At 40.6% G+C, this 17,731-nt stretch overlaps 1 long non-coding RNA gene across 3 annotated transcripts; it reads right to left on the bottom strand.

Moving 5' to 3' along the window:
• Positions 1 to 8,560: 8,560 nt before the first annotated feature.
• LOC123408387 lies at positions 8,561 to 11,581 on the bottom strand. 3 transcript variants are annotated; one of them, XR_006612735.1, is made up of 5 exons: positions 11,095 to 11,581; positions 10,982 to 11,026; positions 10,837 to 10,872; positions 10,536 to 10,650; positions 8,561 to 8,779 (listed from the first exon to the last, which is right to left on the bottom strand). It is a non-coding gene; the product is annotated as an uncharacterized LOC123408387 (long non-coding RNA). The 3 variants fall into 3 exon arrangements; XR_006612734.1 differs by having other exon boundaries at positions 10,982 to 11,581; XR_006612736.1 differs by having other exon boundaries at positions 8,561 to 8,756; positions 10,982 to 11,581.
• Positions 11,582 to 17,731: the final 6,150 nt, after the last annotated feature.

Here is a 17,731-nt window from a genome sequence, read left to right as displayed (position 1 = left end):
CATCATTGTCACCGGCGTGACACCATGATCTCCATCATTGTGTCTCCGTGAAGTTGTCACGCCAACTATTACTTCTACTACTATAGCTATCTATTAGCAATGAAGTAAAGTAATAAACACATGGCGTTGCATCTCATACAATAAATTAAGACAACTCCTATGGCTCCTGCCGGTTGTCATACTCATCGACATGTAAGTCCTGAATCCTATTACAAGAACATGATCAATATCATACATCACACATGTAACATCACATCCTTTGGCCATATCACATCACATAGCAAACCCTGCAAAAACAAGTTAGACGTCTTCTAATTGTTGTTGCAAGTTTTACGTGGCTGATTTGGTTTCTAGCAAGAATGCCTTCTTACCTACGCGACAGCCACAACGTTGATATGCCAAAGCTATTTACCTTTCATAAGGACCATTTTCATCGAATCCAATCCGACTAGAGTGGGAGAGACAGACACCCGTTAGCCACCTTATGCACCATGTGCATGTCTGGCCACGTAAGCGTACGTGTAAAGTCGGTCCGGACTGCTTCATCCCACAATACCGCCGGAAAATATAAGACTAGTAGCGAAAAGCGATTGACAAAATCAGCGCCCACAACTTTTGTGTTCTACTCGTGCATAGAATCTACGCATAGAACCTTGGCTCGGATGCCACTGTTGGAGAACGTAGTAAATTCAAAATTTTCCTACGCCATACAAGGATCTGTCTATGGAGAGACCAGCAACGAGCAAGAGGGAGGAGCATCTTCATACCTTTGAAGATCGCTAAGGGGAAGCGTTACTAGAACGCGGTTGATGGAGTCGTACTCGCAGCGATTCAGATCGTGGTGTGATTCCGATCTACGTGCCGAATCACGACACCTCCGCGTTCAACACACATGCAGCCCGGTGACGTCTCCAACACCTTGAACCAGCAAGGAGCGATGAGAGGTTGAGGGAGAGCTCCGGCAGCACGACGGCGTGGTGGTGGTGGACCTACGTGGAACTCCGGCAGGGCTTCGCCAAGCACCGCGGAGGACGAGGAAGGAGAGAGGTAGGGCTGCACCGCGAGAGAGAGATATTCGTGTGTCTCAAAACAGCCCCAAACCTCAACTATATATAGGGGGAGAGGGAGGGGGCGCATCCCTTAGGGTTCCCACCCCCAAGGGGTGCGGCAGCCCCCATCTGCGCTTGGAGGTGGCAGCCAGGAGGGGAGGAGGGGTTTGGCGCACCCCAGGTGGGCCACCTGGCTTAGGGTTTGCCCCCTTCCCTCTCCCCTGCGCCTTGGGCCCCTGGTGGGAGGTGCACCAGCCCACTCTGGGCTGGTTCCCTTCCACCTATTGTCCCATGTCACCTTTTGGGGCTGGTGGCCCCTCCCGGTGGACCTCCGGAACCCTTTCCGGTGATCCCGGTGGTCCCTGTACGCTGCCGGTGACGCCCGAAACATTTCTGGTGTCCAAAACCTTTCATCCTATATATCAATCTTTACCTCCGGACCATTCCGGGACTCCTCGTGATGTCCGAGATCTCATGCGGGACACCGAACAACCTTCGCTAATCACGTACACTATTTCCCTATGACCCTAGCGTCATCGAACCTTAAGTGTGTAGACCCTACGGGTTCGGGAAGCATGCATACATGACCGAGACATCTCTCCGGCCAATAACCAACAACGGGGTCTGGATATCCATGTTGTCTCCCACACGTTCCACGACAATCTCACTGGATGAACCACGATGTCAAGGATTCAATCAATCCCGTATACAATTCCCTTTGTCTATCGGTAGGATACTTGCCCGAGATTCGATCGTCGGTATCCCTATACCTTGTTCAATCTCGTTACCGGCAAGTCTGTTTACTCATTCCGTAGCACATCATCCCGTGACTAACTCCTTAGTCACACTGAGCTTATTATGATGATGTTCTACCGAGTGGGCCCAGAGATACCTCTCCGTCACACGGAGTGACAAATCCCGGTCTCGATCTGTACCAACTCAACAGACACTTTCGGAGATACCCGTAGTGCATCTTTATAGTCACCTAGTTACGTTGTGACGTTTGATACACCCAAAGCACTTCTACGGTATCCGGAGTTGCACAATCTCATTGTCCAAGGAAATGATACTTGACATTAGAAAAGCTTTAGCCGACGAACAACACGATCTAGTGCTATGCTTACGATTGGATCTTGTCCATCACATCATTCTCCTAATGATGTGATCCCGTTATCAACAACATCCAATGTCCATGATCGGGAAACCATGATCATCTGTTGATCAACGAGCTAGCCAACTAGAGGCTTACTAGGGACATATTGTGATCTATATATTCACCCATGTATTACTATTTCCGGCTAATACAATTATATCATGAACAATAGACAATTATCATGAACAAGGAAATATAATAATAACCACTTTATTATTGCCTCTAGGGCATATTTCCAACAAGGATGACCCCCTATTCGACCACGTCCAAAGGGGTCTACCCGAATTCTCATCCGATCCTCTTAAGAAGCGGTTCAACTCGCGCCCAAGGAGTCCTTATCAAGAAGACAATTCGGAGGTGAAACAGTTGGTTGCCAAGGTAAAATTGCTGACTGAAACATCTCCAACATATCTATAATTTTTGATTGGTCCATGCTGTTATGTTATGTTTTAGAACACTTTTTAGGCACTTATATACCAATTTATATTATTTTTGACCACTAATCTATTGACCCAGTGCCCAGTGCCACTTGTTGTTTTCGGTATGTTTTTCCACTTTTCAGGTTCCAGTACTAAACAAAGCCCAATTGATCTGAAACTAATTATGATTTTTTTTCTGGAAAAAAGAAGACCGCAGAGCATCGGAAGAAGGCCGGCAGGCACACGAGGCCCCCACAAGCCATCAGACCGTGGCCTGGGGGGGCCTGATGGCTTGTGGCCGCCTCATTGCTCTCCCGAACCCGTTCTCTGGCTTATGAATTCCTATTTACCCTAAAAACTCCAGAGGTGGTCCTAAAACACTTTTTACAGCGCCGCAAGTCTCCATTCCAACGGGCGGCCATCTAGAGCTTCGTTTCAATAATCTGCCGGAGGGAGATCGATCACAAATGGCTTCTTCATCAACCTTGCTACCCTCAAGATGATGCTTGAGTAGTTCACCAAAGACCTACGGGTCCATGGTAGTACCTAGATGTCATATCTCTCTCTCTTTGAGCTTCAATACAATGATCATCGGATCTTTGCTTTGATCCATAAGATGTAACTCTTTTGTACAGTGTGTTTCTTGGGATCCGATGAATTGTGGGTTTATGTTTAGATTATTCATGATAAATATTTGAGTCTCCTCTGACTATATATTGAAATAGTTTGGCCAACTAGATTGATATTTCTTCGGTGAGAGAGGTGCATTGTAGTAGGTTCAACCTGACGAGTTTCTATATCCCAGTGACAGAATGGGACAAGTTGCGTCTTTGTGTTGCTGCTACTAAGGGTAAAACGATGGGGTTTAATCATATTGGTTGAGTTTACTTTGTTTACTTCATGTCATCTTACTCCAAGCATTAATTCGTTCGTCATGAACTTAATACGTAGAGAGGCAAGCATAGAAGTGCTCTTGAAGTGAAGTAATAGTAATAGGTCCACGGAGGAGTCCGCCTATTTGTTTATGGACGTGATGCCTATATTTACATGATCATTACCGTGAAAATCGCATAGCTATCCGCTCTTCTATCAATTGCCCAACAATAAATTTTTACCCACCGTATGCTTATTTTCATGAGAAATGCCACTAGGGAAAGCTATGGCCCCCGGGTATAGTCACAACATATCTAAAACGTCACAACATATCTAAAACGTCCAACACCTTGCTGCCATTTATTTGCTTTTATTTTATTTTGCATTTTACAATTATCTCCACACCTCATTTGCTTGCAAATAATGAGTCCTAGGGGATTGACAACCCTCTTGCCCGCGTTGGGTGCATGCTGTTTGTTCTTTTGTGTGCACCAGCTGAAGACGGTTGTGTATCAATATTGCTATTGGTTCGATAAACCTTGGTTTCATAACTGAAGTAAATACTTACCTAGTTTGTGTTGCAATTACCCATTCCTCTTCATGGAAAACCCAACGCAGATCACGAGTATCACGAAGGATTTCTGGCGCCGTTGCTCGAGAATATCATCACAAACTATCAAGTAACTCCACACAAAATTTAATTCACTTGTTCCTCTTTTTTTCTGGTATATTTAGTTTGTCTCATTAAAAAAACAAGAATACAAAAATATTTACCATTGCTTGTTACTAGTTTTCTTGTTTGAAGTCATGGCTAGTCCTTCTTTTGTTCGCATTACTCCCAATATTGATGTTGTCAATTTTGAACAACGGGGAGGAGAAAGTTTGAAAGATGCATGGTATAGGATTTGCTATGCTCAAAATAAAGCAACTAATAAGCTATCCACTACTACTTTGCTTCATAATTTTTATGTTAGCATAACCACTTGGTATAGGTTTGTCCTTGATATTATCACCGGTGGGAACTTTTTGATGTGCCACACTTTGGATGCTTATAATGCCACTGAAAATCTTGTGGAAACACCGCCCATTATCATTAGTGAGACCAATTTAACCTTGGAACATGTTATGCAAAGACTTGATGCTATTGAAAGGAAAACAGTTACTCATGAACCACTTGAGGAATTAGATAAAAAATTGCACACTCAGATCACTCAACTTGGGTCACGTGTGGGAATGACTTTGAAATCCTTAAAGGAAAAGGACATTATTATTGATGAGAGGGTGTAACAAGGTTTATAAAGAATTGATAAAATCGAGGAGGTGATTGACAAAGTAGGTTCCACTTTCACACCACACAAAACTAATACTAGCACTTCTCTAAGAAAAAGTCCTAAATTTATTTACATTCCTAAGAGCATTAGTACACCTCCTACCAAAAGGAACGAAGATCTTAAAATGATTAGTGTTCACCCCGACTTTGTCAACCTAATAAAAGAACCTATTTTCAAGTCTCCTATTGTTCCTAGTATGCCTGGTTGTACTATTGAGGAGCTTGATTTCAAAGATGACAACACTTGAAACTATGTGTTATGCCTAGCTAGGGGCGTAAAACAATAGCGCTTGTTGGGAGGCAACCCAATAGTTATCTTAAATTTTTTCCTTTACTTTATGTTAGTGCGTGATAACATGATTATTGCTTTTGTAATGATTGTGTTTTTATGTTTTAATTAGTTTTTGTGCCAAGTAAAGCCTTTGGGATGATTTGCATGATGAGTAGATTTGATATGGTGCAAAATCAGAAACTTTGACGCCAAGTGCAGAATTTCTATGATTTTACTAGAATGTGTTTTGAAGCTGAAGTTTTACATAGTACTTATATACAAATTCCCGAGGCCATCCTAATTTTTCCAAAATTTTGGAGTTACAGAAGTATGGCAATTAAATATATTACTACACACTATTATGTTTTAAATAGATTCTGTTTTTGGATGCGTAGTTTGCTTGTTTTGATTATGCTATGGATTATATCGGGGGGTATAAGCCATGGAGAAGTTCAAACACAGTACCTTATTCTAAAATAAAAGAAGAATCAATTTCTAAAAATACCTAAAAGTGTTTATTATGTTTCCTATACTAACGGATCTCACGAAGTTCAGCTGAGTCTTGTGGTATTGAAGTTTTCAAGTTTTAGCTATTATTTTGATGGACAACGGAATGAGAAGTGGCAAGAGCCTAAGATTGGGGATGCCCAAGGCATCCCAAGGTAATATTTTAGGAAGACTCAAGCATGTAAGCTTTGGGATGCCTCGGGAAGGCATACCCTCTTTCGTCTCAATCCATCGGTATGTTACTTGGAGCTACATTTTTATTCACTACATGATATGAGATTTGCTTGGAGCGTCGTTTGCTTTTGTTTACTTTTACTTTCAGTTTGCCAAAATCATTGTTTGCTGGACACACCTATTTGAGAGAGAGAGACACCATCATCATGATTTGTTAGAATACTCTATGTGCTTCATTTATATCTTTTGAGCTTAACAATTGCTCTAGTACTTCCCTTATATTTTCTTGAGCACGGTGGTGTGTAGATTTTATAGAAATAATATGTTCTCGTTCTTCACTTATATTTGTTTGAGATCTAGAAAAAGAGTGACGGTAATTTGCATGGGTCATAAGTCTAGATCAAAACTAATGAGTGTTCAATAAGTGATAATTAAAACCATCACGTAGCACATATAGAGAAATTGTGGTTAATGATATTGATGTGGTGATATGAAAATGTGTGAGTGCATAACTATTAATTCACTCACACATCTGAATTAATAGTTATGCACTCACACATTTTCATATCACCACATCAATATCATTAACCACAATTTCTCTATATGTGTGATATGAAAATGTGTGAGTGGTTAATGATATCACGTAGCACATATGCAATCTCTTACCTCCTCATATTTGCTAGTCTCTCTAGTACCGTGCATAGCCCATTCTCACCTCGAGGATTGGTGCGACTTTTGGCGGTGCATCCAAACCCCGTGACATGATACGCTCTTTTGCACATAAGCTTTATTATATCCTCCTCAAAACAGCCACCATACCTACATATTATGGCATTTCCATACCATTCCGAGATACATTGCCATGCAAATTCCATCGTCACTTCACATGACTAGTTCGTTCATCATCATATTGCTTTGCATGGTCATATAGAGTTGGCATAGTATTTGTGGCAAAGACACCATCATAATAGCATTTGTGGCAAAGCCACCAAAAATTCATATTTTGAATACATGTCACGCTAGATCATTGCACAGTCTGTTACACTGCGAGAGGCATTCATATTGGAGTCATGTTGCTTCATTCATCATATCGAGTTATCCATGAGTTGTAAGTAAATAAAGTGTGATGATCATCATTATTAGAGAATTCTCCCACTAAGGAAATAAAGATGGGGGACGCCAAATTAGCTCACCATAAAAAATAAAAAGAGAGAAGGGACTTTGCTACTATCCTTTACCACACTTGTGCCTCAAAGTGGTACCATATTCATCATGTAGAGAGTCTCATGTTATATCATTCATATGCTAGTGGAAATAAAAAAATGAACTTGGCTTGTATATTCCGATGACGGGTGTCCTCAAATGCCCGAGGTTCTCATGAGCAAGCAAGTTGGATGCACACCCCACTTAGCTTCAGTGGAGCTTTCTTACACTTATAGCTATAGTGCGTCATTTGCATGGCAATCCCTACTCCTTGTATCAATATCTATCAATGGGTATCTCCATAACCCATTGGCATGCCTAGTTGATATGAGACTATCTTCTTCACCTTTCAACCCCTTTGAAATCTACCACCTTACTCTATTCCACCCATATGCTATGTCCAATGGTTCACGCTCATGTATTGCGTGAAGAATAAAAAGTTCATGTATATTGAAAAAGTATGACCCAATTGACTGACATGGGCACCGTGGTGCTTGACATTTGTAGTTTTGTGATGAAGATGGAACCATGCCTTGCCAATATAATAAAGATGGAAAGGGTTGAAACAATCTTTGAGGATCGTACACTTTGAAAGATTAATGGTTTTGCTGCTTATAGTTATAAATATTGTTGTGTTAATACTTGTTAATTCATCATTTCTCAATGAGCATACATACATAAGAATACATCATGGATAGCATGTCACATCAAAAATTCTTTTTTTATCATTTACCTACTCGAGGACGAGCAGGAATTAAGCTTGGGGATGCTTGATATGTCTCCAACGTATCTATAATTTTTGATTGTTCCATGCTATTATGTTATCATTTTAGAACACTTATTAGGAACTTATCTACCAATTTATATTATTTTTGATCACTAACCTATTGACCCTGTGACCAGTGCCAGTTGCTATTTTCTGCGTGTTTTCCACTTTTCAGGTTCTAGTACCAAACGAAGCCCAATTGACCTGGAACTCTTTGTGATTTATTTTGGACCAAAAGAAGACAGTGGAGCATAAGAAGAAGGCCGGGAGGCACACGAGTTCCCCACAAGCCATCAGGCTGCGACCTAGGGGGTTGATGGCTTGTGGCCGCCTCGGGGCTCTCCCGACCCCGTTCTCTGGCTTATAAACACTACAAGAAATAAGGTCAATTATGACTCCCTATATTGGTCACTGATTCGTCATTGTTGTCGTTTATTGACCTTTTTTTGACCAAATTTACAACGTCAACAGTTGGCCGTCAAGAATGAACAAACATGACCTTTCTAAAGTTTTGGTCGCAGGTCTGTATCGACCAAAATTTTGGTTTGGTCATTACTCATTTGTGTGAGCCACGTAGGATCTGACATGGCATTGCTAGTGACCAAATGGAATCATCATAAATTTCAAACCCCTGTCAACCAATCTAACTACATGGGCCTAGCCCAATACCTATTTTACTATTTAAAATGTCTGATTTGTTTGGGTTGAAGCAATTTTTTTTGCTAGAAGCACGCATATCTCAGGATAGGCCCACTAAAAATAAGTACAACAGAATAAAAGATTGCAAATAAAATGTATATTTCATTTCAGTAGCATATCACATCAAATACAATACATCATCCACCGACTCCACGCATTAAGGTTCAACGCCTAACAAGAGCACATCAGAATAATTTTACACGTGCACAATAGAATACATCTGCAAAAACACCTGCAAGGTTCTAGTATATAAGGTTCAACACATTAAGGTTCATCCTCTTCCTCTGCACAATATGCTCCTGCCATTGCCGCCTGCAAGAAGAAAATGATGGTATCTGAAAAAGAAGTATGGAGCATGTCCAAATTAGGAGTATACCAAAACAGTATGAGTTTTGCCGCCTAATTAGCATTTTTTTCTCATATACATATTTATTTAGTATAATAACTAAATGTATGTTGGAACAACAACTATTTCTTGTATTAGATATAGAACCAATTCTATTTCATGGTATTAAAATTGTGTAATGCTTCAGCCCCAGCTAACCAATATATCTAGTAGTCTCCGTACTCAAGTTAGAATATATTTGATACGGAGTCATCAAATGCACTCTGTGCAAACTTTTATATTTAATGGCGGTAGATAAATATTGCTAAATTGACTACATGCCCTGCGATGCTCATGTTACATATCATTCATAATTACAAACTTTGGGATGGATCCCACAGTCCCTAATAGTCCATCTTAATGGACATGTGAGCGCACCATTGCAGAGCCTTATGAAATGGCGTGCTTTCAAAAAAAAACTAATGAAATGGCAGATTTAGCATTGATTGACATCTGTTACTTGTGCACATGTGTGTGAATAAAATAGCATCTAAATTAAGCCAGATAAATATGTGTGCACATGTGTATTTTCTAGGGGATTTACACTGCAAATCTTAAATCTTGGTCACATACACTGTAATTCAGCATAAACTCATCAGTTTTACTAGTGTAAATCACTCGGTACTTGCAATACAATTAGTATGTACGTAATCTGTATTTTCTAGGGAATTGACATTATAAATCTTGGTTACTTAAACTCTAATTCAGCATAAGATTATCAGTTTTACTATCGTAATCAGTGGGTACTTGTAGTGTAATTACTGTATATGTAATCTGTATTTTCTAGGGGATTTACACTATTTTCTAGGGGATTTACACTGTAAATCTTGGTTACTTACACTATAAGTTTTTGGAAAATTTCATTATATGTAAAGTGTAATTTCTAGGGGATTTTTTACACTGTAATTCTTAGTTTTTTACAGTGATAGTGACCTGTAATTACAGTGCCATTTCCTCTATATGTGGACTGTAATTTCTAGGGGATTTACATTGTAATTCTTGGACTCTTGCACTGTAATTCTTGGTAATTTACAGTGTATGTTCACCAGTTTAGGGTACTTGCAGCCTTGTTTTTGTTGGAAGTTTAGCACTAAATATCTGTCATTCTTTTATTGTTTTAATGCTACCACTACTAGTGCATATTTTCTGATTTTCAATGGGTTTGGCCCTTGCGTGGATTGCAAGCTGATGGGCAGCTGGTTGATGTGATCCAGGACTCCAGGTTCAGTTGAAACCGTGTCAGAATTTAACCCGATCCATTTTTTTAGAAATACAGAACATACAGTTGCCGCGGGGAAGGGCTGGACATACATGTGGCATCTGTTTATTTGCCGGGAAATTTGAATGTTGTCGAATAGAAAAACAGTCAAATGCGAAATAGACAGTCCCTAAAAATAGGTATACCTCAACTAAAATTGTAGCTAAAACAACTTCATGCACCATATAACTACACTAAGACAATTAAATGGTGAAACTTCCACATTAAGACAATTACTTTCCTTTAAATTAGGTTCCAAAAAAATGTATATATGTTTAGTTAACGTGGGAGATTGTTTGTGTAAAAGAGTCCAATTTATACCATGTAACTTACATGATAGATGAGCTGAGTATAAATATATATCATCGTAAAATTATACTGAAGATTAGGCTATCTACAATGCAAAAAAATAGATTGCGGCTAGATAAGCTAGCTAGTACGTACTTACATGCAGGTAAAAAGATTGATTTCTTCTGGCACGCTCGATTGGCCTAAATATGTGTGTACGCCGACCTCCTGAACATGCACCTGATCAATATTTTATTTTGGAGATGCAATCAAACCTATGGAGGAGAAATGATATTTAGTTGCAGGGACACAACACCAAGGCTTAGAGAGGTAGCAATTGGGAGAGAGAGCCACCGGTGATCAACTCAGTGAGCTACCTCGTGCACATCCACCCAGATTAAATCAACCATCGTCAAGTGCATGTATGTGTGTTTATGTAAGGAAGCAATTAACCTGCTTACCTATTGTACGTGGGTGTGTCCCTCGTCCAAAAGCACCTGCAGCAAGGAGTACGCTCCATGTAAGTGTGCCGGAAAGAAAGATTGAACCAACATCACCTGTTCAGTTTCCTGGTCAGTATTGTGTACTGTATTTTGGACTGCTTACCTATTTAGACTACTGAACGTGGGTGTGTCCCTCATCCAAAAGCACCTGCAGCAAGGAGTACACTCTGAATCATGCGTCCATGGAAAAAAAGATTAGGGAACTGGATTAGTTACCCGTGGTGTCTAGTAGAGGCTGCCGGACTAGAGATCTCGTGCTGAACCAAGGGGACATGGACTTCTTGGTGCCGGAGAAGCAGATGCCGCCGACCAGTACAGGCGAAAGACGACACCGGCAAGCAGCCTTCATGTATAAGGGAGCAAGGCAGAGAGGAGCGCCGTCGGGAACAGGGGTGGCCTCGGGGTCGATGGCGACGGGGCACTGGCAACGCCGTCGGAAGCAATGCAGCTCAACGGCCATGGACGGACAGAGGAATCCTAGAGTGTCCAATTTTGGCTGCTCCAAGCTGTCCACGAACTCCTCCCTTGAAAACCACAACAGAGTAAGCAGCGACGGCGAGTAATCGGGGAATCCATCGAACCACGAAAATCCAGACGGGAGATCTGGTGAGGGAAGGGAAGGATGGAGGCTGGCGGCGGGAGAGGCTGGAGGGTCACGAGAGACGAGGGCGGACGGGGCTGGAGCTAGAGTTAGGGTCTGGTTTGTGGTGGAAGGTTTTTTTTACCCTGTTGGCCTGTTCGCTAAGGCCTTGTTCGGTTAATCCCTACCAGGTACCAGGAGGGGATTGAAGAGGATTGGAGGGGATTTAGGTGGAATTTGACTTGTACGGGATTTAATCCCTGTCAATCTCCTCCAAACCCCTTCAAATATTATTTACCTAGGAACTGAACAAGGCCTAAATGGGCTTGCTCAAGTCCGGGTGGATATTGGATTTAGGGAATGTGGACCCATATTGTTGTCTCTAGGTGCATTTTTGATTGCGTAAAAAAATTGTACTTATTATTTCCCTCAAAAGAAAGCTGTATTTTTTATTGAGTGTTGTGGGTGGTAACACTTTTCATTTAATTATGATATGATTTGGTATTACTAAAAAATTCACCCACATTGTTTTCCATCACCACAAGTTGAACGGAATACTATTGCCAATTAATGATAATATGTCAAACCAACACAAAGGGCTCATCGTCGATGGTAGTTTGGCTTAACCAAGAAGAAACCATCATTGTACTCTTCGATCAGAGAACTTTTACACCTTCTCCACACTACTTATCTGAAATTTTACAACAACTATGTTAAAAATGAGGCATGAGTTCATGTTTAAGTTTTTATTGTTTGGAACACCAAGTTAAGGTACCCTATAATACCTTCTGTATTAGCATGTGCTCATATATTTCATTGTGGTAATTATATTGTACTTTCTAAAATATTTAGGATATTAAAATGAATAATTATAATTTATTGTTATTTATCTAATATTATTTATGCCATCCATATATGTAAAAACAAAGTCCCACTCTCTATGGGGTTCTTGTTGTTGTTGCTCTTCTTCGACATAAATAACATTAGATAATTTATTGGTATTTATCTAATATTATTTATGCCATCCATTATTTAAACCATCCATATATGTAAAAACAACGATAACAGTGACAACAAAGTCCCACTCTCTAATATTATTTATCTAATGTTATTTATGCCATCCATACATGACACATAGGCAAAATTGATGAGGTGTCGTCCAGCCAACTCCAGTCATATGATTACGACGTTATATTCGGTCATGCTAGCACCGAAATATGAGCATAAGCACTTTGGCACATCTTAATGACCATTTTGTGCAATAGGATCATGACCTTATGGACACAAAAGGTCATAACGTTATGGGGTTTGGACCCTCTTAGAGTTTCCATGACTAATCTGTGAAATTTGGTCATGGATCTATGCCCAATTAAACCATCGTCATTTTTTGGGTCATAATTGAACGTTTTTCTTGTAGTGAAATTTCTAGTTACCCTAAAATCTAGAGGAGGACCGGAAACACTTTTTACGCCACCGCAAGTGTCTGTTCCGACGGGAGGCTGCTGCTGGCTACGCCTATAGGGATTTCCTTGGCAAATATGCAAAGGATTCCCCCGTGGCCTTGGAGCCTTGCGTTGGTGTTCCCTTGAAGAGGAAAGGGTTATGTAGCACAGCGGCGGTAAGTATTTCCCTCAGTTTGAGAACCAAGGTATCAATCCAGTAGGAGGATCGCGTCAAGTCACAAGTACCTGCACAAACACAAAGAGCTTGCACCCAACGCTATGAAGGGGTTGTCAATCCATTATAGATTGTTTGCAAAGTGAGAACTGAAAGCAAAAAAGTAAACAAAGCAAAGTAAAAGTAAAAGCTGAGATGATAATTGTGAGTAGACCCGGGGGCCGTAGTGTTCACTAGTGGCTTCTCTCATGAAAACAAGTAGACGGTGGGTGAACGAATTACTGTCGAGCAATTGATAGAACCGCGAAAAGTCATGACATTATCTATGGCAATGATCATACATACAGGCATCACACCCAAAACAAGTAGGCCGATACTTTCTGCATCTACTACTATTACTCCACACGTCGACCGCTATCCAGCATGCATGTAGTGTATTGAGTTCATAAGAACAGAGTAACACCTTAAGCAAGATGACATGATGTAGATGGACAATCTCAAATCTATGATGAAAGCCCATCTTGTTACCCTTGATGGCAACAACACGATGCGTGCCTTGCTGCTCCTTCTGTCACTGGGAAAGGTCACCGCACGGTATGAACCCAAAACCAAGCACTTCTCCCATTGCAAGAATCATAGATCTAGTTGGCCATACAAAACCCAAGACTCGGAGAGACTTACAAGGATATCAAATCATGCATATAAGAAATCAGCAAAGACTCAAATATAATTCATAGATAATCTGATCAAAAATCCACAATTCATCGGATCTCGACAAACACACCGCCAAAGAGGATTACATCGGATAGATCTCCATGAAGATCATGGAGAACTTTGTATTGAAGATCCAGGAGAGAGAAGAAGCCATCTAGCTACTAACTACGGACCCGTAGGTCTGAAGTAGACTACTCACGAGTCATTGGAGAGGCAATGATGTTGATGTAGAAGCCCTCCAGCTCCGAAGTCCCCTCCGGCACGGCACCGGGAAGGGTCTGAGATCTCGCGGAAACGGAAGCTTGCGGCAGCGGAAAAGTGGTTTCGTGGACGCCCTTATTTTTTCTGGGATTTTAGGGAATAAATAGGCCAAAGATCTAGGGTAGGGGAGCTCCAGGGGGGGCCACAAGCTTGGTACCGCGCCCCCTGGCTGCGGCTACAGGGCCTATGGGCCCCCTGTGGGCCTCCTGCCTTCGCCCTCAAGTCCCCCGATCTTCTTCTGTTTTGGAAAAATTCATTTCGGGGATTTTATTCCGTTTGGACTCCGTTCCAAAATCAGATCTGAAAAGAGTCAAAAACACAGAAAAACAGGAACTGCCACTGGGCACTGAATTAATAAGTTAGTCCCCAAAAAGATATAAAAGGTATATAAAACATCCAAAGTTGACAAGATAACATCATGAAACCATCAAAAATTATAGATACGCTTGAGACGTATCAAGCATCCCCAAGCTTAACTCCTGCTCGTCCTCGAGTAGGGAAGTGATAAAGAATGAATTTTTGATGCTTTCATGCTACCTAGCATAGATGTCCTTTGTAACTCCTCTTATGTGACATGAATGTTCAGATCCGTTAGATTCAAAACAATAGTTTGCCATTGATGTGGAGACAATAATACTTCAAGCAAACTAGCAAGGTAATCATGAACTTTCAAAATAACAAGGCTAAAAGAAAGTTATCCCTACAAAATCATATAGTCTGGCTATGCTCTATCATCCTTGCACAACGAATTTAAATCATGGACAACCTCGGTATTGGCAAGTAATTGTTTTCACACCTTTACTTTCTCAAAAAAATTCAACTCTCACGCAATACATGAGTCCGAGCCATGGTTTTAGCACTATAAGTGGAATGGAGTGTGGTGGAGGTTGCAAGGCAAACAAGGAGAAGATGGTCACATTGACTAGGCATATCAATGAGCTATGGAGATGCTCATCAATAGATATCAATATGAATGAGTAGGGATTGCCATACAAATGATGCACTAGAGCTAAGAGTATGTGAAAGCTCTTAAAGAAAACTAGTGGGTGTGCATCCAACTTGCTTGCTCATGAAGACCTAAGGCAATTTTGAGGAAGCCCATCATTGGAATATACAAGCCAAGTTATATAATGAAAATTTCCCACTAGCTATATGGTGGTGACAAAACGAGAGACTCTCAATCATGAAGATCATGGTGCTTAATAAGCACAAGTGTGGAAAGATAGTAGCATTGTCCCTTCTCTCTTTTTTCTCTCATTTTTTTGGTGGGCTCTTTGGCCTCCTTTTATTTATTTATTTATTATTTTGGTGGGCATCTTTGGCCTCTTTTTGTAAATGGGCTTCGCTGGCCTCTTTCATTTCCTCACACGGGACAATGCTCCATCAATGATGATCATCACACTTACAACTCAGAACTTAGAGCAATGATGACTCTATATGAAATGCTTTCAGTAGTGTACCGTGACAATGATCTAGCATGACATAGACATCAATGGAAACATCATGCTAGCTATTTTATGATCATGCAATGCCAATGTATAAGTGGTGGCACATGTCATGGTGGTAGTTGCATGGCAATATACCTCGGAATGGCTTTGAAAAAAGCCATAGTAGGTAGGTATGGTGCCTGTTTTGAGGGAGGCTAATGGTGGTTTTTATGCACCGGCGAAAGTTGCACGGCACTGAAGAAGATAGTGATGGTGGAAGGTGAAAGTGCATATAAACCATGGACTCAACATTAGTCATGAAGAACGCATATACTTGTTGCAAAAGTTTTAGTAGTAATCGAAACAAAGCATTCAACGCATAGTCCTAGGGGAAGGGTTGGTAGGTATAAACCATCGCGCGACCCCGACCGCTACACAAAGGATGACAATCAATAAACTAATCATGCTCAGACTTCATCACATAGCGGTTCACCATACGTGCATGCTACGGGAATCACTAACTTGAACACAAGTATTTCTAGATCCGCAACACCTTACTAGTATAACTTCAATATTACCACAACCACAACTCAAAACTAATTGAGATGAATCAAACTTCTCTAACTACTCAATGCACATGAAGGTGGAAGTTTCATATCCCTTTGGATAACTACCCCTTTTGAGACTACTTTCATATCATAGATCAACTACCACGCCACGCACTGCCGTGCTCCAAAAGATAGAAGTGAAGCACATAGAGCAAAATCAACTAGCTCAAAAGATATAAGTGAAACACATGTGAGCTCAATTGCCTAACCAAAGGATATAAGTGAAGCTCGACAAAATCACGGTGAGTGCATGTCTCTCTCTCTAGGTGTGCAGCAAAGAAGATTGTGACACAACAAAAATAAAAGACTCCTACGATACAAGACGCTCCAAGCAAAACACATAACATGTGGTGAATAAAAATATAGCCCCAAGTAACGTTACCGATGGATTGAAGACGAAAGATGGGATGCCTTCCCGGGGCATCCCCAAGCTTAGGCTTTTTCGGCATCCTTGAATCAACTTGGGGTGCCTTGGGCATCCCCAAGCTTGAGATCTTGCCACTCTTTATCTCTTTGTCCATAAGAACTTCACCCAAAACTTGAAAAATTCACAACACGAAACTTAAACAGAAACTCGTGATATCATTAGTATAAGAAAGCAAATCACCACTTCCTTAGGTACTGTAGCAAACTTAAATTCTACTTATGTTGATGTTGGATTACTGTATTTTCAATCTTCCATGGCTAATACCCCCCGATACTATCCATAGTTTCATCAAAATAAACAACCAACTCAACAAAAACAGAATCTGTTAACAGCAGACCAGTCTGTAGCAATATGTATACTTCGTATACTTCTGGTACTTCAAAAATTCTGCAAAATTCGACAGTCTGAAGAATTTGCATATCAATCAACATAAAAAAGAATCAGCTCAAAATCTCTCACATAAAAAAACGAAAATTCTTTTCGTGAGCAGAATGTTTCTGTCTTTTCCAGCATGATCAAACGATCATCCCCAAGACTAATCATAACGGTTTCACTTGGCACAAACGCAAAAGAAACACAAAAGACACAATCATAACAGAATTATGAAAGTGTGGAAAACACAAAACATAAAGAAAAAGGATAGATTCGTTGGGGTGCCTCCCAACAAGCGCTATTGTTTAACGCCCTTAGCTAGGCATAAGGTGATGGGATCACGTATAGTCATCTTTGGTGCTCAAACCATAAGTAGCCCTCATCATAGATTCATAAGGCAATATTATTTTCTTTTTAGGAAAATGCTCCATGCCCTTCTTTAGAGGAAATTTAAATCTAATATTCCCTTCCTTCATATCGATGATAGCACCAATAGTCCTTAGGAAAGGTCTACCAAGAATAATGGGACATGAAGGATTGCAATCTATGTCAAGTACAATGAAATCCACGGGTACATAGTTCTTATTTGCAATAATAAGAACATCATTGATCCTTCCCATGGGTTTCTTGACAGTAGAATCCGCAAGATGCAAATTAGGAGAACACTCTTCAATCTCATGAAAACCAAGAATATCACATAAAGACTTTGGAATCGCGGAAACACTAGCACCCAAATCACACAAAGCATTGCATTCATAGTTTTTGATTTTGATTTTGATAGTAGGTTCCCACTCATCATGAAGTTTTCTAGGTATAGAGACTTCTAATTCGAGTTTCTCTTCAAGAG

Source organism: Hordeum vulgare, chromosome 7H (assembly GCF_904849725.1).
Source record: "Hordeum vulgare subsp. vulgare chromosome 7H, MorexV3_pseudomolecules_assembly, whole genome shotgun sequence".
Classification (NCBI taxonomy): Eukaryota; Viridiplantae; Streptophyta; class Magnoliopsida; order Poales; family Poaceae; genus Hordeum; species Hordeum vulgare.
Note: the sequence above shows the minus strand (reverse complement) of the source record. Positions and strands in the feature narration are given on the sequence as shown.